Source organism: Kryptolebias marmoratus, linkage group LG13 (assembly GCF_001649575.2).
Source record: "Kryptolebias marmoratus isolate JLee-2015 linkage group LG13, ASM164957v2, whole genome shotgun sequence".
Classification (NCBI taxonomy): domain Eukaryota; kingdom Metazoa; phylum Chordata; class Actinopteri; order Cyprinodontiformes; family Rivulidae; genus Kryptolebias; species Kryptolebias marmoratus.
The window spans coordinates 6,085,964-6,112,573 of NC_051442.1; the positions used below are offsets into that span (position 1 = coordinate 6,085,964).

General features: G+C 37.5%; 1 protein-coding gene across 2 annotated transcripts in view; it reads left to right on the plus strand.

The window, feature by feature from the left end:
- Nucleotides 1-966: 966 nt before the first annotated feature.
- fstl4 (follistatin-like 4) overlaps nt 967-26,610 on the plus strand; it is a 192,045-nt gene continuing 166,401 nt past the window's right edge. Inside the window, exon 1 of one of the 2 annotated variants that reach the window (XM_025006742.2) lies at nt 967-1,020. The gene's annotated coding sequence lies outside the window, so the exon portion shown is untranslated. Of the gene's footprint in view, nt 1,021-17,756; nt 18,288-26,610 lie in introns of those variants that run through there. The other variant, XM_017419926.3, reaches the window with a different exon arrangement.

Here is a 26,610-nt window from a genome sequence, read left to right on the forward strand (position 1 = left end):
CTATTGTGCTAAATTTTGGTGTGTTTGTAGCTGAGTCAGTTAAGACTGTTTGTCTGACAGCAAAAAACTGTAATTGGACATATTTTAATGAAACATTTAGGAAATACTCATTGGATTTACATCTACAACTGATTAACTTTGAATTTAATCCAATTCATAATGGCGATCACAGCTATTTGACACCAAGCAACACAAGGACGACTATAACTCAGTCTATTTTACTGAAATACAGTTTGACGTGGTAGTAGCAGAGAGTGATTCACAACACATACTCTGAGTGTGGCATCTCACAATTTTCCAGAAAAGTGTGGATAACAATATTTTTAGGTTTGGACACAAACAGCTACAACTCTGTTATTTCTGAAGAAAAGATGTTCTAAAATTTTGGCATGAATGGCAGTGGGAGATATGCATTCTTTCAAGTAATGCTATGCCTTTAATTGAGTTAGATTTAATTTGTTTTATCTAGTTTCATCTTGACACTCTTTCATGCCCTGGGCAAAGACAGACTGATCCTGTGCATGGAGCAGCTGTGCTCCTGTAAGTATTGAGAAGTGGCTTAACATGACGACAGACTGTACATATGGCAGAGATCAAACAATTAACCTGCTAGTGATTGGCCTTGCCATTAGGGTGCAGTAATTAGAGCCAAGTGGCCCTGGGACCAGACTGGGGTAATATGAGGGTTCGCTGCAGGGAAGAGTCAGACTCTTAGTACCTGTGAAGGTCTGTGTGACCTCAGACGTCATCCTTCTTGACACTTTTCAAACTCTCTAACCGTTATGATCATAAATTTATGTTTACTCAGTTTCATTCAGTGCAAAAACGCTTTTCCCCCATACTGCTGCAGTAATATGATGCTTGAATCTAAAATGTAGATATATGTACCTTTTCTGCATCTCTGCTCTCATTTAAAAAGCCCCCTCATACCTGGTATGTCTACTCATATTTGTCTTACAGGACAAGTTGTCAGCGTTCCTGCACTGACGTTACAAAGACAAATTCAGGCTGCTTCCCCGGGTAGGTGAATGAAGTGATTCTTCATCTGATTCAGGTATTGATCCTTTTTGCGGGCAGCTACAACTGCAGCCATTTCATTCAAAGTTCGGAATTAGAAAGTCAATGGATTGTTTAATTTTGCCTAACTCCTGGGACAGTGAATTCATGAGCGTATGCCTTTACCAATAACAGTTTAAATTGATTCAGCACTAAACTTTTCATTGAAACTGAGGAAATAACAGCCAAGATTGGATTTTGTTTGACTTGAGCTGGTTTGTGAGAAAAGACAGCCATAATGGAGAGGATAAAAAATATGTAATTCACGTTTGAGGATTGTGCTGAACCATTACTACACAATAGATTTTTTCCCCCTTTTTTGCACAAATGGAAAATCTCTTCATAGATGTAAAAGTAAACTTGTTGCTACTAGATGGTCACAAAAATGCTCAACAAGGCTTTCTGTCATTAGGTAAGTGTTGGACGAGGATATTACTAAAGTACATTGGTATCAGACTTTAGTTCAATTGTTTGCAGAAGCAGAATAATTTGCTTTGCTTTTCACTTGGAGAAACAGGAGTACAAATCAATACTGAAAATGGGTCTATAAGATTTATCATGTCACATGAACTAACAATAAGTCCAATACATTAATAAGCTGCAAGAATGCACTTTGAAATTTTGCTTCTTCATCTTTATGCTTGTTGTCCAGTAAGAAGCTGACTCCAGTGATCATATTATATAAAAGGCCAAATACTGTATGTGTGAGAATGAACTTGAATGAAACCTTATCTACCATATTTACTGTATAAATCCAATATTTGACCTTTAATTTGCTTTTTATATTTCTGCTTATGCCTGTTCAATCTCGGCTGATAACCTTTAAGAAGTTTAGTCAATACTTTGATAAGCTTTGATCTTTTGTTCTCAACCCAAATGGTGTAGTAACTATGCCAGGTATGTATGTGGCGCTCTCACTCTGCCTCAAAAATACACCAAAACGGGAAAGAAGACATGAAATAGACTCTGCAAATTGTAAACACAAGGTAAAAAAAAAGAAAAGAAAGGAATATACAAGAGCAAAAAATTTAATCCTTTTTGCAGTTGATGAAAAAAGTGCAACTTTTCTATTGTGTCACATTAAACTACCATTGTCTGAGAGTCCAAATGCGTGGAAATAATGGGCAATTTCCAGGCAGAATATCCAGTGGGAGATGGAGAGAACAGTTTTCCTCATAATCTTTAAATTTATACTCAATGTATGTAGTTGATCTTTTTCTCTAATAGGTGCTTTAGTATTGTTGACAGTTCAATACAGTGATAAACCCTTTCTTTGGCCTTAGATTATTTGCTGTAATAATAAGTTTTTTTTGCTGCTCTATTCAAGACAATGTTATTCATCAGCATTGCCTGCTCGTTGAAGCGATGCAGCATACAATAGTTTTGCTGTAGTTGAGCAACTGATGCTTACAACACAAATACATGCATAAAACCTGTCAATAATAAGACTGCAGGTTAGGTGGGAAGTAGACTATGACATCATTGTTATTAAAAGGTTGTGTTTAGGCTGCCCACATTAGAATGCAACAATAGCCTTTTAGGATTTTCTCAATCTGGAACCCAGTTTAACAAAAAAAGTCTCTTTGGAACTCCTAAAACGCTGTTTCCGTGTGGAGGAAAGACAAAAAAGATGATAAAAGAAAAAAAACTTTTACATATAAGCTAAATTTGGACGGGCTTAGTTGCTCCACAGGTTAAAAATGCATATAAGAGACAAGATCAGTTTATGGAGCAAGAATGTCTCCAGTTTGATTAACAGTTCAAACAATATCATGAAATTCTTTAAAGAATTATCTGCAGCTATATATAAGATAAAGAAACTAGATGAATTGTGCAGCTTTAACAGTGAGATATGGCCTATTAACACCAATAGAGTTATAATGTAGATATAACTTCAAGACTCACTGCCTGAAACGATGACATTTTACAGTTCACGTAAAACTGAGTTGAAATCTGATTTTTTTATTCACTGGTCCGTCATGCACATTATGTCCTCATAATGTTTACATCCTTTTAAATTGACGGTAAACAGCTCAGCTCGCTGACTCCCTGTCTGCCAGCACCCTGATAATCCAAGCCGCCTGCTGCCTGTTTGATGTATGAGATCCATGATAAATCCATAGAGAAAACGATGTTTATGCGCTCCTGCGTGTTGATTTGACACGCATTGCTTCACTCTTTGTTGTTAAATCGTCCCAACTGTGTCACCGACCATCTTCAGAGATTGGTAAGAAGATTGCATTTCAATTCTGGTTGCAATTTCATCCCACACACTTGGTGATTTCGATCTATCACCTAAAAATACAACTGAAGAAATAGCAGCCCACGTATAGTCTTTTCTTGGAAAGCAATTGCTTCTGAGGCAATGAACAGATTTGGTTGATTGATAAACCCTCTCTAACAACACCTGCAATTATCAGACTGTTCCTAATAGGGTCTGGCAGGTTAACTATGCAAACTTTGGCTTTAAGCACAAGCTGAGAGTGATGAGCAATAATTACAGCTTTTTGCCCAAAAAGTAAAGTTTTGGAAACACAAAACAAAAGCTAGGTAAGTGAGGGTTGAGGCAAGTGGAAAAATAAATAAGAGGACATATAGGTACTAAATAAACAACAACAGAAGTGGAGCTAAAATAGAAAGCAATTCAGAGACTGTAAGGAGTGATTTTTTAGCATCCAAACACATTACCACAGATGATTCCTTCAACCACAAAATGATGGAATTATTGCTTGAAATGGCCACCGCTTGGCTCTGAATTATCCCACTCTCCGATTCTCCATGCAGCAGGAGCATTACTGATGCTGGAAACTGTTTGTGGGAGTCACTGTAGCATGGGATGACCTTGGGATGGGAGGTATCGCATCATTTCCTCTGCATCAATGAGTTGGGATGTTGCCCACCTAAGCTCAGCTGGTGTCCATAAGCATTCAGTCCTCTGCCATGAGAAACTCCCACAACCACTGCATGTTTGGTGACCTTCCATCATGTTTGCCAGCACAATATGACTGTTGCTCCCAACACAATCAGTGGGCCTTTTTTAGGCTCCAGCTGCTGCACGATATGCTTCCTCACCTGAATAATAATGGCCCAGTAATTAAAGTAAATGTGACCTCTTTTACTCCACTGTCACATGTGTGTTGCAGACTTGAAGTTTTTACTGACTTTATGACTGCATTCACACCTTCACATCTAGGATTGCATTCAGATAGCCCTGAATATAGGTCTGAATGGCCTTAATACACACTGAAAATGTTTTAATTCATACTACCTTTGGAGGTGACCTGTACCCCTTTTATGCACATATTTTTAGTAGTCTAATAAGTTTGGTAGATAATATAGGTAGATCTCAGATCGATGTAGTCAGTCTGATTTATCAAGAGATAATGCTACAAAAAATGTGACTCAAATGGCTATGAAGTGTGTTAATGTCAAAACAATAATATAGTTCAGATACCTGAATGTATTGCAATTTCTCCAGAAAAATCACAGATGTTGCTGCTGTTCTGTTTGTTGCTGATCTGACAGCTTACGGTATGATGTGGCTCTCAATCAGAGCTGACCACATGCAATTGGATCACACAAGACACACATAAAGTAACAAGTCTGAAGAGGGAGCTTAGGAGTTCTGATTTGTTTTTTTTTTCATTGTTCATTGCTCCACCGTTTTTTCTTATTTTTGTCCATCTCTTTCGTTTATCCAACTTGAAAAAAACCTTCACATTTTTCAGCTTTTTTGGTCTTCATTTCCCCTTTTTAATGCTCTTCTTTCTGCATGCCCCTCCTCTTTTTGCCCTTCTCGTGATCATAATTAAACAATGGTTTTGTTATTGTTTTTTTTTTCCCTCTCATCCCCCAAGAGTCAGCATTGGCTGCCAGCTGCAAACCAGCTTTCTGTGGATCTGGCTCTCACTGTTTCACCTGTTGGACCTGTCCCTGGTTCTTATTACCCCGTGGAGTGGCCACGGAGATTTATGTCGATGCTGCAGCTGACACAGGTTTAGAGCCATATCGCGAGAGCCAGCTGGCTGCTTTACTCTGCAAATAAACCAAACTTATGTGAAGAATCAGTGTGATAGGTAGGGGAGCTACACATGAATGCCTTCCTGAGTGTATCACTGTCTTGTCATTTATCACATCTTAACGACTTAATGTTATTGCCTCCTGGAGATGAGAGTTTCCTTTTTTCTCAGGTTATCCATCAGCTAAGTGACATTGATTGCTGTCATATAATTTTGTATAAAGCAATCATGATTCATGACTGACTTAAAGAGAGATTGGAGTGAGTGATTTTTTTTTTGGTCTTAATCCTTATTTCAGCAAATAGTGTCTACTTTGCAATTAGACTAGTTTTCTCTCTCTCTTTAAAACTCCTTTTTATCTAGAGATTTGGTTTTAGAAACTTAGACTAGTCTTTAAACCTTTTCAGTTTAAAGAAAAGAAATTTATTTTAAGTTGTTAAAGATTGATTGGAATTTTAAAGCCCCCTAACTCAGGATGAAAACTTAGAAAAACTTAGAAAATTCAACAAAAAAAAAACTGTTTTAAAAGGATTTTTTCAGTACTTGCAGTCTGTCTCAAAGACAGATTTTTGTTACAATTTGTGTATGTTCGGAAATTAATAAATGTATGCAGCTAACAAATAACTTAGAAAACACAGGCAGACATGAAAATATTACCATGTTTCATATAGAGTTAATTTTTCTCCAGATGGGAAGAAAAACTGAGTGGGTTGAAGTTCATTTAATAGTAGTTCGAGTTATTTAATAAAAAGCATATTAATTAATGAGTTTAGCAAGAAAGATCATCTTTACTGATTGTCATTGTTCAGGAGAAATATCCAAATTAAATTCAAAATAAGAACTCATTAAAAAGTATGTGTGTAGTCTATTTTTGCTGTTTAATTAGGAAAACAATTCTCATTTATCATAATTTTCTTTTTTGAATAATGGATACTGTTGCACAATAATCTTGTTGAATACAGTGTTTTCCACACCCTTTTTTTTCTTGCCTCTTTTGTGACAATAAAAAAGATACTTTTAATAATGCCCTCACAATTTGCCATCAGTTTAGTCCTACTTTCAAAAATATTTTCTTCACACCCTCACGCCTGTGCCTTTCACAGGACACTGTGCACAGAACATGGTATAAAGCACATGGTTATCAGCGGAGGGCAAGACAGGTGGGAGGAAAACCTTTCAGACAGGCTTTTGTTCAATCTCCAATAAAGCTCAAATTACTGGTGTTAGATTCAAAAAGCCACCTCTGCTCTTCTTCTCTTCCCAGAGGGGGCAGGAGTTAGATGTGTTGCTGAAATACAGGCTCTGACCATTCTGGTGGAGTCTTATAAACCTGGCCAAAAGCCCATTCACCCAGCTCCAACCTCTCAAATGGATTGTATCCTCTCATTGATGAAGAAAGACATGATGCAGGAGATGACCTCTCATCTGCCTCTACACTGTGAATGCACTGGAGTCTGCCTATTTAGGATATAGGTGTGGTAGTTGTGACCATTAACCTCAAGAAAATGAGAAGTAGGAAACTGACTTTTATATTTTTAAGAACAGTCATGTCCTAATTATTATCCCCTGCCATCATAAAAGAGGTGATAATTTAATTGTCTGTATTTGTGTGTGTGTGTTTGTAAGTCTATTAGAAAGAATTTAATAAACTACCAGAGGGATTTTAATGAAACTGTCAGATATTAATAACTGGATCTACATCTACAACTAGTTAACGTTTGGAGTCAGCCCAATTTCAGATGGCTGCCACAGTAATTAACCATAGCAAACACAAAAAGGGCTATAATTTAGTCAGTTATACAGATACAGAACTACAATTTGGTGTAATAGTAGATGAAAATCCTCCCAAACACATACTTTAAGCACTAACAGATTACATTAAATATATATATATATGTTTTAATTTTGACATGCAAGATGGCAGGTGGTATGTAGACCTTTGGGGAATATGAGTTAGATGGTGGTAGTTGTTTAAGCAGAAATCTTTATGTGAGTATCAAATCAAGGTGTTGACTACTTTTCAATGCTTCAAAGCCCAAAAAAGTTCACCTACCCACACTTACAGAATGGGTCATTTCCAGCAGACAGCCAATCAGTATTATTTGATGAAATTCTTCATTTACAACACAATGGCCTGACTGCACACCCGCTGCTTCCTAGTAACTGACTGAGAGTTTAAACATGAGTGGAAGTGCTGAGCCTTTATCAAATTAACCTTTTAAATGGGCTTCATTAACAAAGTCAGGGTTGTAAATGAAGTGGAGAAATTATTTAAAGAATGATTTTTTTTTTGGGGGGGGGCTGAGAATACTATAAAACGGGATTTTCAAAAAAATGCTTTTGTTTTTATCCACATATTTAAGAGTTGCTTAATTGTCTTAGTTGGAGATCGGGAAGCTCAAGGACATGTTGGCCAAGACACCTGCTCTTGAATGTGAATGAGTAAATTTACTGATTTCTGAAGGAAATGAGCAAGACCACAAAAAGTTAGCAGCTTATCAATCAAAAAAATATTCCTGAAATATTTCATAAAATGGGTACTTTTGAGAATATTAATAGCTTAATGTCAAGGTTTGAAATGGTCAGCAATGTCTGGATAAACTATGCTTATTTGATGGTGGCAAAAAATATTTCACACCACGTATCAGAAATGATAGATGAGATGGAAAAAAAAACCTTTAAGATTACTCCCAAAAGTGTCAATTGAAAGGACTCTAGGCTGTTTCAAGGTATGAATATAAAGTTATCAGAGCTGGGATGATGGCATATTCTTTTTGAAAGATTTAACTTGAGAAAAAGAAACAAACACAAATGAAAACTTAAATGTATTCTTCATTTTCAGGGGTCATCACAGCAAGTCATCCTTCTCTATCTAACTCTGTCTTCTGTGTCCTCTGTCCTCACTCCAACTACCTCCATGTCCTCTCTAACTGCATCCATATACTGTATCTCCTCGATTGGCCTTTCTCTTTGTCTTTTTCCTGGCAGCAGCATCTCTAACATCCTAAAAACAACACACCCACTGTCCCTCCTCTGCACATGTCATCTCTCCTAGACATGTCCATACCTCCATCAGATCCAACTGCCTTCTCTTCTTCATCCTCTTCAAAGCTTTCCAAACTTCATCCTCACTAATCTTTTTCACTTCCTGGTCCACAGTATCTATGGCCTCTACTCTTCTTTCCCTTTCATTCTCTTCATTCATTAGCTCATCAAAGTACCCCTTACCATCTTCCCATCACACTCTCCTCTCTTGTTAGAATATTACCATTTTTTTTTATTACCAAGCCTCACCTGCCGCACATCCTTTCCAGCCTGATTCCTCTGTCTTGCCAGTTGCTAAAAGTACTTCTCTCCGTCCTTAGAGTCCAGCCTCATCATACGCCTTCTGTTTTGCTTTTGCTCTCTCCCTCTTTGCCCTATGTCATATCTCTTATATTCCTGTCAATTCTCTTCAGCCCTCTTACTGTCCCATTTTTTCATGGTTAATCTTTTTCTCTGGAAAACTTTCTGGACGTAACTTTTCCACCACCATGTTTCCTTATCATCTTTTCTCTGTCCAGATAACACACCACGTACCTTCCTACCTTTCTCTCTGATCACTGCTGCTGTAGTATCCCGGTCATCTGAAAGCTCTTCCTTATTATCCCATATCCCAAATCATTTGCTGTCAACAGAAACAATGGTTTATTTTTAACAAACATGGGGTATTATAACTTGGAGATAATAATTGCACATGTTGAGATCCTGCAACAGTCTGAGTTTAAACACTTCACCTCAACAAGGTTCGCTACCTAATGCTGTCACTGGACATTATATATTGTTTTATAAAAACATTTTTTTGCCAGTCTATTTGAGGGGAGTTTTTTGACTGTTGCATGAAGTGTTATTGAACTATATGCACACAATAGTGTAGAATAACAGGAAAGTACAGGATTAAAGATTTGGAACCATTTTTGCTACAGTAACAGTTTGTTATTGTTAGTTTTAAAATTATTATTTATTGTTTGAAAATGGTCGTTTACAATTTACTGCATTTTGAAGTTATTCAGATTTTCTTTTACATTTTTATTTTTCTGCTATTGTTAGACTAGTTCATAAATTTCCAGAAACAATTAACTAGTGCCTCTGACCACAGATCTAAGACAGTTTCATAAGCACAAACAGTAGAAAACTAATTATCACTTATTGGCATGAATGGCAAGCAATCATGTAATTGCTGCTTCCTGCCAGCTATTAGCATTAACATCTTTATTATTGATCATGACCTCATGTCCTCTCTACTTTTAACATGAGAATATTTGAATGTTTCACTCTCTACTTAATGTCATTTTAAGCTCACCATTCAGGTACTCAATTTGCATGCTGCAGGACATTTGTTCATCATAGCTATAGACCTTCAAAATGTTCAGGATTGTAATAAAAGTTAAAAATGACCTGCAAAACCAAAGTTCATACACAAATACAGCTAGGGAGTCTGGAACCAAATGCACAACTTGAGACAGGCAGCTTAAACATGTTTTATTTGCGGGTTTGGCAGGCAATCAGTCAAAAAACAAGCAAAAGCGCCCAATCCCAAGTCTAAGGGTGAGGTCAAAAAACACAAGGAGTCTCACAATACTGGGAGGCTTTCATGGGATGATGCTGGAACACATGTGACAAGAACCAGAACATAATGGCACAAGACGCAAGAAACACACACACACACCACACCACACAGGGGAGGTAATTAGACACAGGTGAAACGGGATATCACAAACCAAGGGAGCAAGAGAGGAAGATAACTGAAACAAACACTAACTAGAGGTACATTAAAGTAGAGCAGACTTGTCACAATTGATTATTTTCTCATAAATCTTTTATTAAACCACACACCGTCACTTGCTCAAGTTAAATCTTTTACATTTTTATTACAGCCATCAATCCTTATCTCTTTTGTCCATCCCAGATCCCAGCATGTACAATCCAAAAGCCATGGCATTGGTTTTAAGAATAGTTTTCATTTGTAAAAAAGGAAACGGCAACAAAAAACTCCTGCCTTTTATATTGTTACTTAAAACAGTAATCCCTGCTTTAACAAGTTGTCACTACACTGCTTTATTCTTCTGTTTATGTATCAACTAAAGAGAGAAAAAAATCTTGGAGTATTAAAATTCAAAACTTATTAGCAGCTTTTATTTCCACCCAAGCTCCAATTAGTTTCATCCAAGACTGCAGATGTAGGCGGCTTTTCTCAATAAAAACATCTGGGTTGTCTGAGCCGGTGTCTGCATTAATTCACTACTGTGGTGCAGAGATTTTGTCACACTGCTTTGAAGATAGCTACAACTTTCAAGCTTTCTGTCAACCCTTACAGTGAGCTAAAACAAACATCTGGGCAGACAAAGTGAATAAAAACTCTGCCTTTTCTTGTTTTTTATGCACCTCCTGCACCAGTGTATGTGTTTGTATGATAGAAGTAAAGATTCCCAAGAGCTACCAAAAGTAGAGATTTCCAGAGACATTTATCATTCAGAGTATGCTGTCTCTCATTCTCACATTTTGATTTGTCACAGTTGGATAAGCTTTGGTGTTGTTAAGAAAATTTATGATGGCTCTATGTGTCAGTGAGCTCTGACAATGTGCCAGTGAGTCAGCTTGTACAATATCAAAGCTGTGAAGCTGCAAAATGGGATAAAAGATATTGCAAAATTGTTCCTTTTAGTGTGTACATCAGTAAATATTTTCCTAGTGTGATGTGTTGTTCTAAAGGTGATTGAGATGGCCTGCAGTTTGTATGCTACTTTGTTCTTTAAACCAAGTAAGATATTTCAAAAATTCTGAAACGCATACTAAGATGACGGACATCTCAGCAGTTACTAGAATAGTTTTTATTTTTGGCCTGTGCCACTATGACTTTAAAAGCTCAGCTGACATCACATATGATAAGAACTGAAAACCACACGAATCCATAAAATCTCAGTACAAGTCAGTACTTCTCAAAACAATACATTAGAAGCATGCAGAGTAAAGTTTCCTAATATGTGGAACCACAGGAGTCAGAGAGTAGCCAAATAATCCCTTACGCAGTAAAAATTACCCATACACCATTTTCAACTAAATATTTGGGTCCTTAATCAATATATATGTATATATTTACCTAAAATAAAACACCACTAAAGCACAAAGACAAGTTAGTGCTGCTCTGCACAGTGAAAAAGTCCTGTTTTGTTTGACCTTTTTAAATAAATCTTAATGAAATACAAATGGCCAGTGAAAACAAGACGGTCCATTTTCATTTGATTGTATTAATTGCACTGCTGGGGGTGACAACAACTAATGAGGATCATTGCAGGACCCCTACCCTCTGTGCCAAGCTGGCTCTTGTTCAACCATAATAACTACAATCTAAAGTATTGATCAGACTCAGAGCTTTGGCAAGACCACCAGTCGTTTATAGTCCCTCTTGGAAGCTTCTGCTGAACTCTGCGTGCTCTCGGTTAAAGCATTTGAGCTTCTCAGGATTATATAGCCATTAGTAGAATGACATCAAAATTGTGGTTTAACCAAAATAAATAAATAAGTAAATAAAATTCTCTCCATATCTATGAAAAAACAAAAATTTCTCAGATGAACCTCTTCCCCCAAAGACAAACTTATTGCTCATAACAGCACAGTTTTGACTGGTGTCCATCATTTTGGAGGAATATCCATCCATTTATTTTTTATACTTGGGCTTGTTAAGGGTGGTGGGGAACTGGGGCTTATCTTCTGTGGTCATTGAACAAGAGGCAAAGTACACCCTGGACAAGTCATCAGTCCATCACAAGGACTGAAAGAGACTATTTCAGTATATTGTTTGATCCTCTTTTGCAGCAATAACTTCAATTATTTCTCATAGACAAATACTGGTTCTGTCAATTAAAATTTAAAAGACTAACCCATTTTTCTTTAATGAGTAAAAATTAACTAAAATCTATCCCACTTGGAAGCAATGCTCAGTGATTGTGTTCATCACCATCAACCTCTGCTGTTTTTGTGTGTGTGTGTTTCCATCCTCTCCCATGCTCTGCCCTTGCTGTCTAGAATTACAATCTACCTTTTTCATGCAGCAAATCCCCTCAGGCAGATTGTCTCAGTCAGGGAATTATAGTTCTGAATGATGGGACCACAGCTAGATGCCAACAGAACTCATAATCTTATTACAGACCTCGCTTTGGACTGAGGGTTCCTCACCTCAGCCAGTACTGAATGCTGGTATCTCAGAGCAATACATTTTACCACAAAAAACTGGACTAATGTAACACATGTTGTTTTTTAGAACTGATAACAAAGGTAACAGGCCAAAAAAAGCATTGAATATAAGGAATTCAAACAGAATTCAGTTTGAAGAATCTAATCATTGTGTGTTATTTATGATTATATGATGAGCTCACACTCAGAACAAGGTTATGTGATTTCCCTTTTGAATTTTTTACCTCTTGAAATCCATAGAAGCTTAATATAATAGAAACAATTTGTCAGATTTTCAGCACAAGTAGAAAAATTAAAGCAACATTGATTGACTTTAAAACCTAAAAAGAGAATCTGTATGTTGACCTACAGACAGAAAGTGGCACAGTTTCACACCTTGACCAAGGCTAGATGGGATTTGTTTACATAGAGAGAAAACAACCTTGAAGAGAAGAAATAGGAGAAAAGTTTATACATGTGGATTTACAGCTTTTCTGGGTTAATGAGGGCTGAGCACACTAATACGAAAAAAAAAACAGGATGATGTGAGTGAGAGATGGTCTGACCTTGTCATTCTCTGCTCACTAATGCTGTTCAGAAAGATTAAAGTATCTTTTTTTGCCTATTGACATAGAAAATATGTTCTGCATTGCTGCATGTGCATTATATCTGAGTACACAAACACATAAAGTAAAACATTTCATCTGATAGTCTCTGACAGAGTCATAGTGGAAAATTTCAAGATAAGAATGTTTGCACAAATTGTAGGTTTTAGACAAAAGCTTTTGAAAAGAAAAGCAACAAATGATTCATAATGACACAGTTGCATCAAGGACAAACTGTAACAAACTTTCTTGTTTGCAGCTCAACCAGTATTCTGTAGTACATTTATTGCCATCTTGCTTCACAAACAGTGAAATTAAAAATTCGATGAGTGCCTCATTTACTGACATTTATGATATTTAAAGCACAGATGGTACATAGTGGCTATGCTTTTGTAAGCATGTTTGCACGATTTGTAGTATCATATTTTTCTATAGGGTTCTCCCTCTCTAATACTAACTACTCTCCCAAGTAGCTCACTCCTGCAGGTGTCAAAGGGAGGCAGGGCAGCACAGCCATCAGTGAGAAATATGGGCTGTAAGCTGGAGCTGTAGCACCATTACCACCAGCGTCTTACTGCTGCTTTCATCTGTTAGCTCTATCTCAATGGTCATCTGGGGAACCTGGCAGCCGTGCTGCCATCAAATTGGAGCAGGAAAGGAAGGAAAGAGGAAACAAAGACCATTATACAAGGTGTGTGTGTAAATGTGGACACATACCTGGAGTGAGAAATGTACTTGAATGTGAATGTTTCTCTGTGCACATGCATTTCTCTGTGTGTGCATTAGGACACTAGAGTGAGAAAGGGAGCCTAAGAAAATTAAAAGACCTGGTTTGTCCATAAGAAGCCATGTGGCTGCAGGCTACAAAGAGAATCCAACACAACACTTTGAATCTGCTCCCTCCCTCTCTCCACCAGCAAGTTGCTTCACTGCAGCTTTCTGTGAAAATAGGGTACAGGACAAAGTTATTGATGTTGCAGAGTTTGCACAAGTGCATCTGTTTATAAGTGTGTCCAGAAAATTATTCCCTACATCATTAGTAGACGCATTTAGTGCACAAAATCATTTGGAAAGGTGTGCATCTGTTTTAGCCCCATTATGTGTGTAAAAGGCCCCACTAATCTGATTTGAGACAAAGCTAAAACTTACAAATATAAGAGCTGCATGTATCAAAGCATGGGATCCATTTCCTGACCAGACTTTGATACTAAATATTCTGAGCTAATAGTTTTCAGGCATTGGTCTTGTAGTTGACTGTTTTTGCATGAGTATTGATGTAAGAATGAAAATCTTAGTTGTTCATGAATTTCTAAGGAGGAGGTGAATTTCAGGTGTCCAAGAAGGTTTAGAATGGAATCCAAACCGGAAATTTTAATTAGAAATTTTGCTCAAAGGCCAGATTTTGTGATGATATTTGACATACATTCGGTAACTTACACATTTGTAAAGGCAGCACAAATTGTTTTTGAGTAAGATTCGCTGACATTCAAAGTTTTTTGTCAGGGAAGGTCTTGCTGATTTTGTCAAAATTCCTTTTATATCACAATAGTGTGGCTTTGAACTAAAAGAGTTGCTGTCCAGACCATCACTCTTTAAAAGCATTTATTGTGCTGGGAAACCAAACTGTTCAGGAACTGAAGTCCTTTTTGCAAACTAGAGACGAGAAACATTTTACTGCCTAAACTCAAGCAATTTGTCCCTGTGGTTTCCAAACACTTGCAGACTGCTGTTATAACAAGAAATGATGCAACACACTGCTAAACATTTCCCTGTCCCAGTGTTTTGAAATATGTTTCTGGCATCAAATTCAAAATGAGCTTATATATTTTTTATGAAACCATGAAGAAATATAAGCTCCATTGTTTCTTTTGTTGTTTTCTGTTTAATTTAGATTAAAACCAGTGAACAAAAAGATTTTCCAGTCATTGCACTTTGTAATTGCAGTGTCACAACTATTTCAAAACCAGGAGATTTGATATAGCATTTTAAAAAATATTTTAGAGACAAACTGTTTCATAGAGCCTCCTACATTGTAAGTGATGTAGGCGTGCGTGTACAGTATCTGTGTGTGAATTGCATCAATACTAGCTGTGGTGAGCTGGAGGAAAGGCGCATAAAGAAGAGTTATGGCTTTATCTATTTGCTGTTTCTAAGTCTGAGGGAGCACCTATGTGAGAGAGACCTTTTAGTGCTGACACATGCCTCAGTGCCTTTAAGGTTTGGGAAGAAGATATTATGTTTCTGATGTATGGCTGCTAGCACAAGCACTCCAGAGCAAATGATGACAGAGATAATAATGACTGCTGTGGCTGCTCAGAAAACTCATGTTCGTTTGAAACCAAGTTTGTCCGGACATGAGTTTAGCTTTGGGTAATATGCACTTGATGCTCCATTTGCAATTCAATGCACAGGCTTTTGTCTATATGAGCCCCTTGAGGGTTAATTCATATTTGGATCATTTAGTTGTGATTGATGTGCTGCTCAGGGTACGCCCACAGCAGGCTGAGATGGTCGTCTGCTCTGCCCAGAGAGCTATTGGTTATATGAATAGACCTGGTTTGCATTTGTCGATAATATGGATCTGAACACATCCACCTCAATGGCTCAGAGGATGAGGAATGTGTGTAAGTGTACACCTCGAAGGTGTGTATATTTTTAGATTGCTCTGCTGTAAAGAACATTTCCTCATTAAAAACTTGTAAATACTTAATTGTTGTTAAGTTGTTCATTCACGTATGAAAGAATTTCTTTCATTGAAAAGATTTGGAAGACATTAATTGTAGATGTCAGGCTTATATACAACATAACTATACTAAAAATGGCAACCTAACATGCTACGAGCTATCTTGAACTTGAAAGTTCAGAGACTTTGTGTCCGTAGTACTGAAATACATCAGTCTCTTGTACTAAAATTCAATTCAGCTTAAGTGAAAGCATAGATATCATGTAATAGAACAAAATACAAGCCCCAACAAGAAAAAAGTGCACTGTCTTAAAAAAACAAAGATAATTTATTTGACTTTTTCTTTAAAAAAAAAAGACAATAATTGTTTAAAAACAGCATTTTTGAAAGGATTTTGAACATTTTTCTTTCAAAAGTTTGAAGCATCAATAAATAATTAAAAATAATCTGGGTCAATTTCAGTGCATAAACACAAGTTCACCTATGACCTCTTATCCTGCAGACTGCACTGCATGAAACACATCCATTCATTATAAGCTGATGAAAATACACGAGTGTCTGATTACACTATAGGCACTATCAGGCACAATGAAACAGATTTAGATTCAGGAATGCCACTTAGAGCTTTACTATGCAGAAAAGAAAGCTTACGTTAACCTTGCTGAGAAGCACCCTTGAGTTTTCTGAGCTTGTAGGCATCTAAGATAAACCACTGCATCATGGAAATGTGCCTTGTGGTCAAACTAATTAGTATTCTAGGTCTTTTTGGGGGTAGAAATGGACTGGACTTTAATCTGCAACAAGTCCAAAAGTCACAACTCTGTGATGGCATGAGGTCATAAAAGTGTCCTTGAGTGAGATAATTTACTCTTTTGGGACGGCAGCATTAATTCAGAAAAGTACCTTGAGATTTTAGAGCAACATATGCTGCCTTCAGGACACATCTTTTCCAGGGACATCTGTGCGTTTTTCAACAAGAAAATGCAACATCTTATTCTGAACTCATTACAAAGACAGGGAACAGGGGTTGGGTGCCGAATGTATCCATTTAAGTAAACCCCTGGGGTAGGGAACCTTTCATTTGCTCCAAATGTCTGAAAGAAACAAGCATGATTGCATAATTATAAACATTATAGTAAACCTTTCTTTCTTTCTTTCTTTCTTTCTTTCTTTCTTTCTTTCTTTCTTTCTTTCTTTCTTTCTTTCTTTCTTTCTTTCTTTCTTTCTTTCTTTCTTTTTTTTGAGCTAGTTCCAACAATGTACTTCCTCTCCTTTTTTTTCTTTGGACCAAAAAATTATTTCATATTTGCGTTGTTGTCTTCCATTTTTGTTTTCCCCAAACTCTCTTTTTTGTTATTGTCTTGCTAAATATTACATTGACAATAAATGTTTTAGTGCCACATCCCTGTGTTTAAAGGTACTCATTACAACTTTAAACAAATTGCAAACTATGAAATCAAACATTAAAAAGTTATCCTGAATGGTGCAGTTTGAAGGCGTTTACTCTTACAGTTTCCCAGATATTTTGACATACAATTTGGAAATGCAGGTACTCATTTAATGTAAACAAGCTTCTTTTATTTGCATAATTTCCTCAATAAATCTAAACATAAATACATACATTTCAGACTTGAAAGCTACTTTTTTAAAATTTTAGGTATGTATACATACTGTAATTCTTTTTGTTTTGTTTTTTATTGTTTAGAAGGGTTTTGTTGTGATGTGTGAGTCACTGTGCAGAGTTGTTAAATGAAGGAGAAACATGAAAACATCTGAAAAATCCAGAATTACAAAGCATTATAAACATAAAATAACAAAAGTCATGAAAAATTCTCGACAGAGTTATGGGTTTGTGTGCACTTGACATTACTGTTGCACAAAATCATGTACTACAAGTAGCAGCACATCAAACTTCGGAATTAGAGTTTTTGTTCAAAAAATAAGTGAAATACAGATTGAAGAGTGAGTAAGTCAAGGTTCTGCATCATATTGTGTGCTGTTCATAATAAGCTTTCAGACTGATTTAGCCTTCATAAAAATAACTAAATTTAAAATATTACATAATTGATTACATGGGCATATTTCTATTACATTATTTAAAAATAATAAATATGTAGCCTAAATTTCAGAGCACATTTTATTTCTTCTCATATTGTTTTTATCCTTCAACATATTGTGGGCTTCCTGCAGGCCAGAAATTAACTTCAGCAGGTAGCTTCAGCATGAGAGGGTTTGACAGTGTATGTGAGAGTTTGGTAGAGGGTTTGATGGTGAATGTAAGCGGTTTTGATAGTATATGTGAGAGGAAGAATGGGGTTTTGTTTTAAGGGGCCTCCCATGATTGTCAGCGCGCGCATATATAAACAGTTCACACGCACACACAGGTGTCGCTTTCCGGCGCGCTGAATCTGCAGCTGCTGCCGCGCGGCGGCTGACGTGACGTCAGGAGCGGAGCGGAGCGAGAGGAGTTGAAATAGGGCAGAAGAGGAGCGGAGCTCTGAGAGGAAACCAGCCGCCAGGAGCCGGAGGATGCTGAGCTGCTGCTGCTGCTGCTGAGAGTTGGAAACAACGCTGCTTCTGACACACCATCCCATAATAATCCCGAGCCGAGCAGGAGTGGAGGGCTGGAACTACCGACAACACAGTTTGGACGAGGAAGTCTGTAGCACATTAGCGCGAATTTCCTTTTCCTTTTGCCTCTGGAGAACGAAGGTAAAGTGAGAGATGTTTTCATAGGGGTGGCATGAAGGTTCATTTAGGAATCTTAATATTTTGAACTAGTTTACTTGGTGTTGTACGCTTAGCGTTTCTTTGGGTTGGGTTTATGAGTGAATTTAAGATGTTAATTGTGTATTAGTTTGAGCTGAGCAGAGTGCCGCGAATAACAGACAGGATCCATCCATCCCGGCGATGAGTGCGGTGCAGGCTCACAGCGCAGGGCAATGTCATTGGCAATCTGTGACAGCGTTTAACCACACTGGTTTGATACGTCGCCTTTTATTTGCTGCAAAACAGGGTGTGATTAATCAGTCACTGTGAGCAGATTATTGCTTTGGTACAGTCACATAACGCGCAGTGACTCTACCTGCACGAAAACAACAACATTTGATAAATGGCTCCAGCAGGACAGTTCTGTGACCGGATGCGAAAGCTCTGCTCCAGCAGCAGAGACGGACTGCACGATAACACTGTGAGACACGCATATCTTTCCCTGGACACTCTTGCACGGATTTCCCCCCAGTCTCACCCGCTCCTCAGGTCCTCCTTCATCTATTTACTATCAGTGTCTGCACGCATTGGCTCATCACGCATGCTTTAGGAGTGAAAATGAGAAAAAATCTTTAATAAGATTTACTTGCCTGATTGTGTTAAATGAGCTGCTTCAGCGCTCTCTTATGGGAAAAATCCTTTTAGTGTCACCAGAGAGCCGGCGCGGCAGCAGCAAAGCTTCCGTGACGGCCAGCGGAGTGGGAAATGAGGACTGCTCAGCGCGCACCACTGTCATGAAATGCCACGTACAGAGTGGGAGCTCTCCGTGGTGCTGAAAACGCTCCAGCCTCTGCTCGTTCTGCACTCCTAAGTGCTCCTCTCTGCTGATGGTTGTTTTTTTTATGTCATCCAGCAACCAAAACATGAACAAAAACTGCCTTTATGCTGCTCAGCTGAGGCAAACACACATGTAAAGTATCTGTCCTCCTGAATGGGAATATTTGTGGCATGTTTGTTTGCACTCTAACCTGCAGCCATGATTTTCCAGCAAGAGACAGCATTTAGACTCATTCTTTGCAGGGGGGTATAAACAAACAGGCGTGTAAGAATGTATTCATGCTGACTCAAAGCAGACTTGATGAAGGAGGAAAATAACCCCATCAAAGCGGCACAAGATGAAGCCACTTCTAATCACCCATGATTAAACAAGTCGTGCCCTGGGGTCGGTTTGAGAAATAACACTGTCAAACAGAATAGAGACTCAGTCAGGGGAAACTGTAGTTTGCAATCTGGTGCATGACTTATTAGCTGTCTTATACAGAAAGTCATTATGGCGAGTCCAGCAGATTATGGTTGGTTGTTGCTTCAGAGACAACTTAATAGTGGGATGATTCAAACACTTCCTGGCATGTCCACACACAAACAATGTAGCATTCCAGTCATTAGAGCTGAATTAGGCTTTTGGAGTGCTCAACTGATAGCCAATTAAACTGTGCAGAAGCAGCTTAAAGCAGCATATGTGTATGTGGTGGATACTGTATACCTCATATTAGGCTGATAAAACAAGGTATTCAAAGATGGCAGTGGTGGTTTAATCTGCTAAGCAGAGCTTTTGCATGACATGCTCCACTTGCTTTGGCAAATTATTTATCCAGGTCTCCAGAATTCAGTTAAATTTGTCATCATGATCATGTAATTGACCTTTTGAGCGACAGCAACAAAATAAATGCTGCAGTAAGCTTTCCTTCTTCATAAAGTTGCTACACAGCACCAATACTGCTGTTGTTTTGTCGCTGTTTATGGACAATTTGAGTTGCAGTTTGTAAGTGCAGATAGTTTGTAATTATCGGTACCCTAACATAATGCAGTTTGAAATCAGTTTATCATTAAAACCGTAGCATGCCAGAGTTTACCTTATGTGCCATTTCATGCGATATTGCTAGCATTCAGAGTAAAACATGCAAATGACTATCAGCCATTACCACAATAAATCTTTGCCTAAAATCTGTAAAATTTACTAAGATATAGCCATTTTCGTGTTGGTTAATGGCAGTTTCTTGTAGTGGCCATCTTAAATTGGGGTGACTCCAACAGTTATTGAAATACTGAAAAATTAATAAAACTAATAAACAAAATTTCAGAGTTATTGATTTATTGAGTTATTTTAGAGTTTTTGATTTTTAGCCATTTTTATGTATATCTTGATTTGTGTTGACTCCAAAATTAAATCAGTTGTTTCATCGGAGAGTTTCATTGAAGTGAGTTCGCTGGTTCATGAGAGATTTTGCTAACAGTACAGACAAACCCACACAAACACAGACTTGAACAAAAATGTTATTCTTCCACCTCTGCTTTAGGCAGACATGAATTACTTGATTAAATAGAAATTAAAAGGTTGGATTTCAGGACGTTTCAACAGTTCTTTTTTCAGCAAATGAGGTTTTTCTCCACCTTCCAAACCCAGTCAGATGCTTATTAATCCACATACATACATTAAAAATCTCTTCCTACAAATGTCCTCTTTTAGTTTAGGCAGTTTGCTTTGTGTTATGGTGATTTTTAGTCCATTGGACAGAATGTTTTGATTGACAAAGTCAAATAAAAATGCATCTAAATGTCAATTTATAAAGTTGCGGTCTGATAAGTCTTTCTTTAAAAGACGAAAACGTCTCCTTTAATTAAATAAAACATATTTAAAACTTCCAGATCACATAAATTTTATTGAGTTTTTCAACTTTATGTAGTTTTTACCTCAGGGGCAAAATAATCATATGACTCTTTGTCTTGTTTTTTTTGTTTGTTTGTTACTGAGAACAGAATACCCTGTTCCTTTTGTAAAATTACAAAACCTGTGGTTTACAGAACAGAAAGAGATGTTGATCGCAATTTAATCTTGTCATTTAGTTTGAATAACCCCCCCCCCCCCACACACACACACACACACACATATACAATCATTATTCACCAGTGAACAGTTTAAATCCTGGTGGGATTATGCCCTCAGGACAATCATGTCTGCTTCTTTCCCCAAACTGATACACCTGGTGACTTTGCTTTCCAAGTTTCCAGGAACATGCTTAAAAAAGAAAGAAAAACCTAATTTACAAAATGTAAATCACAGTCTTTTGTGCAGCTATTGCTCACACTGTGATGAGCCTAACAAGATTAGTTTTAAATATAACTGATGAAATTTTTATTTGTGGATTCAAAGGGGGGAAATGACGTTCAAAACACACTCATCCCTCTGATTAAAAGAAGACACATTGCAATGGAAAACACTTAATAAGAATAACACAGATCTAAGGAAAGCTAGTGACATCCTTCATTACAGTTTTATTCCACAGGCCCATTACTTCTCCTGTTGGTTTCCCTCGTAAGCGCCTGTCTATTCCCCGTAGAGTGTGGGACTGCCAATGCGGGCAACACAGTTCGCTTGAAATTCCGATCAGTAATGTTGAACTTCTAGAAATGACCTTTACTGCTGCATCTCATATGAGCTGAGAGTAACAGCGGTGCGGCTCAGACCAAACAGAGCCGCCTCCTCTGCCTGAAAGAGTCAGCGGAGAGCGAGGAATATGCGGAAAGGGGTTATAGAAAGGTCAGCCGCCATATCTGTTTTCAGGATTGGCTTTAGTCAGCCATCTGCCAGCCCCCTGTTTGATGTCGTTATCCCTCATTTGTCTGTTTAAAACTCCCGAACAGTGGTTCCTTTGTTTTCAAACTTTATACTGTTGGTTGATCACACATTATCCACTTACTTCTGCTCAGAGAACTTCAACTGTGGCCAGTTTTACAGGATCATTGCTTGAAGCTGACCCACTCAGGTTGACTTGTCAGAACAAAATTAAAGTTGTTTTTTTTTTTAAAAAAAAGTATGAAGGAACCATGAAACAAATAATGGATGTGCAGCAGGATTTTAGCATTCCATTTTGGTTTGTTAAAGTTAGATTGCACATGTCACGTTTTTTTAAGTTACAAAGGCTGTTTCTGAAGTAATGTGGTGTCTTAGAGGTAGAATAAAACAAGCATGGCAGCCACTCAGGCTGATCAATGCAGAGAGTCAACCAAAGCAAGTAAATAAAGGTTTAAATGGTGGTTGGAGAAATCCTTTTAACCCACTGCCAAAGACAAAGGTGGAGCAATAATATTTTTGCCTGTGTGTGTCTGTGTGCAGGTGTTTGTTTGTTTGTACCATTAGCAAAATGTCTCATGAACCAATGGATGATGCTTAATGAAACTTGTAAAAATAATCAGTGAATGCATTTCTACCACTTATTTACTTTTGAAGTCAATCCAGTTCAAGATGGCCACCACAGTTAATCATCATTAGTCAACACAAAAATGGCTATAACTCAGTCAATTTAACAGATATTGAGCTAAAGTTTGATGTGTTTGAAGCTGAGTCATTCACAACACATTCTTTGAGAGTTCCATCTCATAATATTGCACAAAACTGTGCATAACATTTTTTTCAACGTTTGACTAAAATGGCTACAACGTAAAATTGTCTTATATTAAAAGTATGGCATTAAAAACACTGACAAACATGCATTCCTTCAAGGAATGCTAGGCCTTTAACACTGAGTGAGCTTTGAAAGGATTTCACTTAGATGAAATTGTATTGTTTTGTAGCCAGCATTCAGTGAAAATTAAAAGCACTGACAATAGATATGCTGAATTAGTGGATGACATATAAAGGTATGTTGGTGCTGTCATAGAGGAATACGCTGCATCTTTGTGCACATCAACTTGTGTCTGCTGCAGCCATGCATAAAACTTCAAATGACACATCTGCAGGCTCTAGTTGCTTCTCAGTCAGCCATGATTTTATAAACAGCCCACAAAGTGCCCCGAATGAACCATCTATCCAGCAGAACTCTTTCATGTTGTTTGGTAGCACTTTTTCTGTGGTTGTACAGTTAGCAAATGCAGGTCCATTGGCCAAGCAGGTCACCCACAGATCCCCCCACCCGATATCCCGTTTGCTCTCACAGCTCTGTCACACAGCTCCACAGGGGATTTATGGATTTAACAAGCCACTCTCTGTTTGTGTCTCTTTCAGACACACCTGACAAGCAGGATGCAGGTTTTAACACCCAGGGGCTGCCAATCTGGTTATGGAAACGTGTCAGAAGCAAAACTCAATATGAGAATAGAATTTTATTCAGAAGAAGAAGAAACTTGTGTTCCTTCTGTTTGTCTCACTTGTCTCCAGATTGGGTCTTATTGCTACCTAACAGCCTGGAGCTCCTTCTCCTCTACGGCAACAAAGGATGTGGTAGCAAGGGAGTGTCAAACAATGGTTAATTTGGAAACAATGCAGGAGAAGCTCAGCTGATGAGAATATCTCGAGCTGAAGCACTACAGCCTGTGCTATGCTCACTCTGAGGTCTTTGTGCCATTTTGGAGGAAGAAATGCAAATCTTTTTCTCTATAAATGTTTTAGGTCAATATGAAAAGCCAGAAATGTAGTTTTGTTTTTGCAAAATGAATACATTAACTAATCTATTACAGCTGCCATATGCTTTGGTCACACATTTTAATTGCTGTAATGACTTCTTTATTGTTTCTTCTCTGTGCTGTTGATGGTTTTCTTTTTTGTGTTTTTGGTTTATAAATTAAAGGGTTTTTATATGTAAGGATATTTGAGATGAGTTGTCTGTCACTTTCATATATTTCTATTAAAATGCATAATCTGTTTTTCTTCATTTAAAAATGCTGCCTTTCACTTTATGTAAGCCATAGCTGACTTTTTTTTTTCATTTGTTGCAATAAAACATAAAAACTAGCAATTGGCTGCATTTTAAACTTTGGTGATGTTCAAAATTTTTCCTCATTATCCACAAGCATAAAATCAAAGTGTCATTCTTATGAACAAGCATAGGCTGTGAATCCTTAACCTTTTCTGACCTGTTCATGTTTTATTATTACTCTAAGTTTCAGACTTAGATTCATACCTCACAATACTCATGCTAAAATTAATTACAGGCATACAATTTTTGTGAATGTAAATCATTTCCATGCAGTTTAATCAGTATTTGCTCGACACTGGATTATGTAAATATTTTTGCTAAAGCTTGTGTGTTTGTTTGTTAGCAAAATATGCCATGAACCATTGCACAAATACTGATAAAACTTGCAGAGAGTAATCATTGGATGTACATCTACAACTGATTAACTTTTAGAGTCAACACAATTCAAGATGGCTGCCACAGCCAACTGACCTTCAAACACACCAAAATAGTTATAACTCAGTCAGTTTTGAATGTATTGCTCCAATATTTGATGTGATGGTATCTAACACTAACTTCTAACACATGTTTTGAGCTCAATCAAATTGTACATAATGTTTGTTAAAAGCTTTGCCATTAACTATTCGGCTTCAACTGTCTGTCTGCAAAATATCTCATGAACCACTGGTTGGATTTTATTGAAAGCTTCAGGAAATAATAATTGGATGATTCTCTACAAGTAGATAACTTTTGGATTTAACCCAATTCAAGATGGCCATCAAAGATAACTAATCTTAGAAAACACAAAAAATGACTGTAACTCAGTCAATGTTACAGATAATGAGACGATCTTAGTCTAAAACTCTGACTTGCAGTACTTGAAATTCTTTCAAGGAATGCTAGCTCTTTATTTTCCATAATGGTTGAGCTTTTACTTGTAAATGAATAAAAGTGGATATTCATAGCATGTCATTTGATAGTTCATAAGCATCTGTGTAATGTTATCCTGGCTCGGTGGGTGAGTAATCTCTGAGGCTGTCCTGTGGTGTCAGGATGATGTTAGAGGATCCTGTTGGTTTTGTGAGTGGGTTCTCTGTGGATGCTTCATCACATCCCATGAACACTCAATCATTCTGGGATCTGGGGAGCATTGAGGTCAGGTCAGCGTCTTGTGTTTCCGAGGCAGTTTTTGTGGTCTGGCATTTGCAGTGTCCTGCTGATGAATGCTGCTGTCACAGGGGGATCATAATGTGGTGTTCAAAGAGAATATTGATCTTTGTTATTCATCTCTGTGGTGGGTCATCAGATGTTTACAACATCAGCAGAAGTGTTATGTGTATGTTCACCAGTTGAATGTGACTCCAAACATCTTTTTCACATCTATTTTTTAAATCTCGAAGCAAAAAATTTAAGTTACATCATAGAAGCCAACTCTGTTTTAATGTTTGACAAGTAGTGCTGAAAACACATGGCAATTGCAAAAACTAGAATACTGTAAATTCTGGCCAGTTGTTATCAAGATTAGTAGAGTTTAGAGAATCTGTAGTAAGGGAAATAAATTACAGTGGGGTCTTTACTTTAGTTATTATAAACACAATCTGGTCATCATATTATTTCACAATATGAAAGATACTTTTGCTGAAATAAGTTCAACTTAACCAGACAGATGCCATCTGTCTACTACTCAGCTACTACCACACCAAGTTGTAGCTCAGTATCTATTAACTTGACTGTCCTATAGTAATAGTTGTGGATTTTAAGGTCAGTTGGCTATGGCAGCCATCTTGATTTGGATTGACTGCAAAAGTTAATCACTTTTAGTTGTCCATCCAATCATTACGTTTTACGTTTTTCATTAGGATTTGTTCCATAGTTCAGAAGTAATATGTAGTTGTTTACTGTCTTTCTTGATTACTTTCAGCTTTTCTATTTGAGCAAACCTTTTTCAGTTGTGTGGAGCTCAGGCTTTAAAAGCTTTCAACACATTACCTTTTATCATTGTAAGCTACTGCACCATATAAATTATCTTCTTGGGAAACACCTTTTCAGACTCTCCTGAAATTCTCAGCATTTTGATACAAAAATAAACAAACCAAAGATGGGATGCGCTTTAAACACATGTGCCTCACTCACTCAGAGTGCCTCCAAAATAACTGTGTTAAAGTGTGTGATCCTGAAGCATGGCTGGCTGACAGACTGACACCTCTGGGCTAGTCGGTTTCTCCTCCAACCACACAGGAACGAGAATGAAAGATAGACAAGCGCGTTGAGAGAAACCTGATTGGGCAAAAGCAATTCTCCTGGTGGCTCTCTTTCATGCAACACAGACATGTCTGAGGAAGGCGTTATTTAAAAGCTCAGGGTAGACACACAGGTTGAAGGCAGAGATTTCATCGAAGATGAGCAGTGGTTTGAAGCGGCACTTCGACTAACAGTGTGTGGAGGGACTCGTTCCAAAATGGGCCAAGCACCATTTGAGGAAAATGTGACACTTATTTTCATGTAGTGATTGACAGAAGCCATTTATATTTTACCTTCTATGAACAGGTGGGTTAAACAGTCTGACATGTTAAATATCCCAGTAGCATAATTCT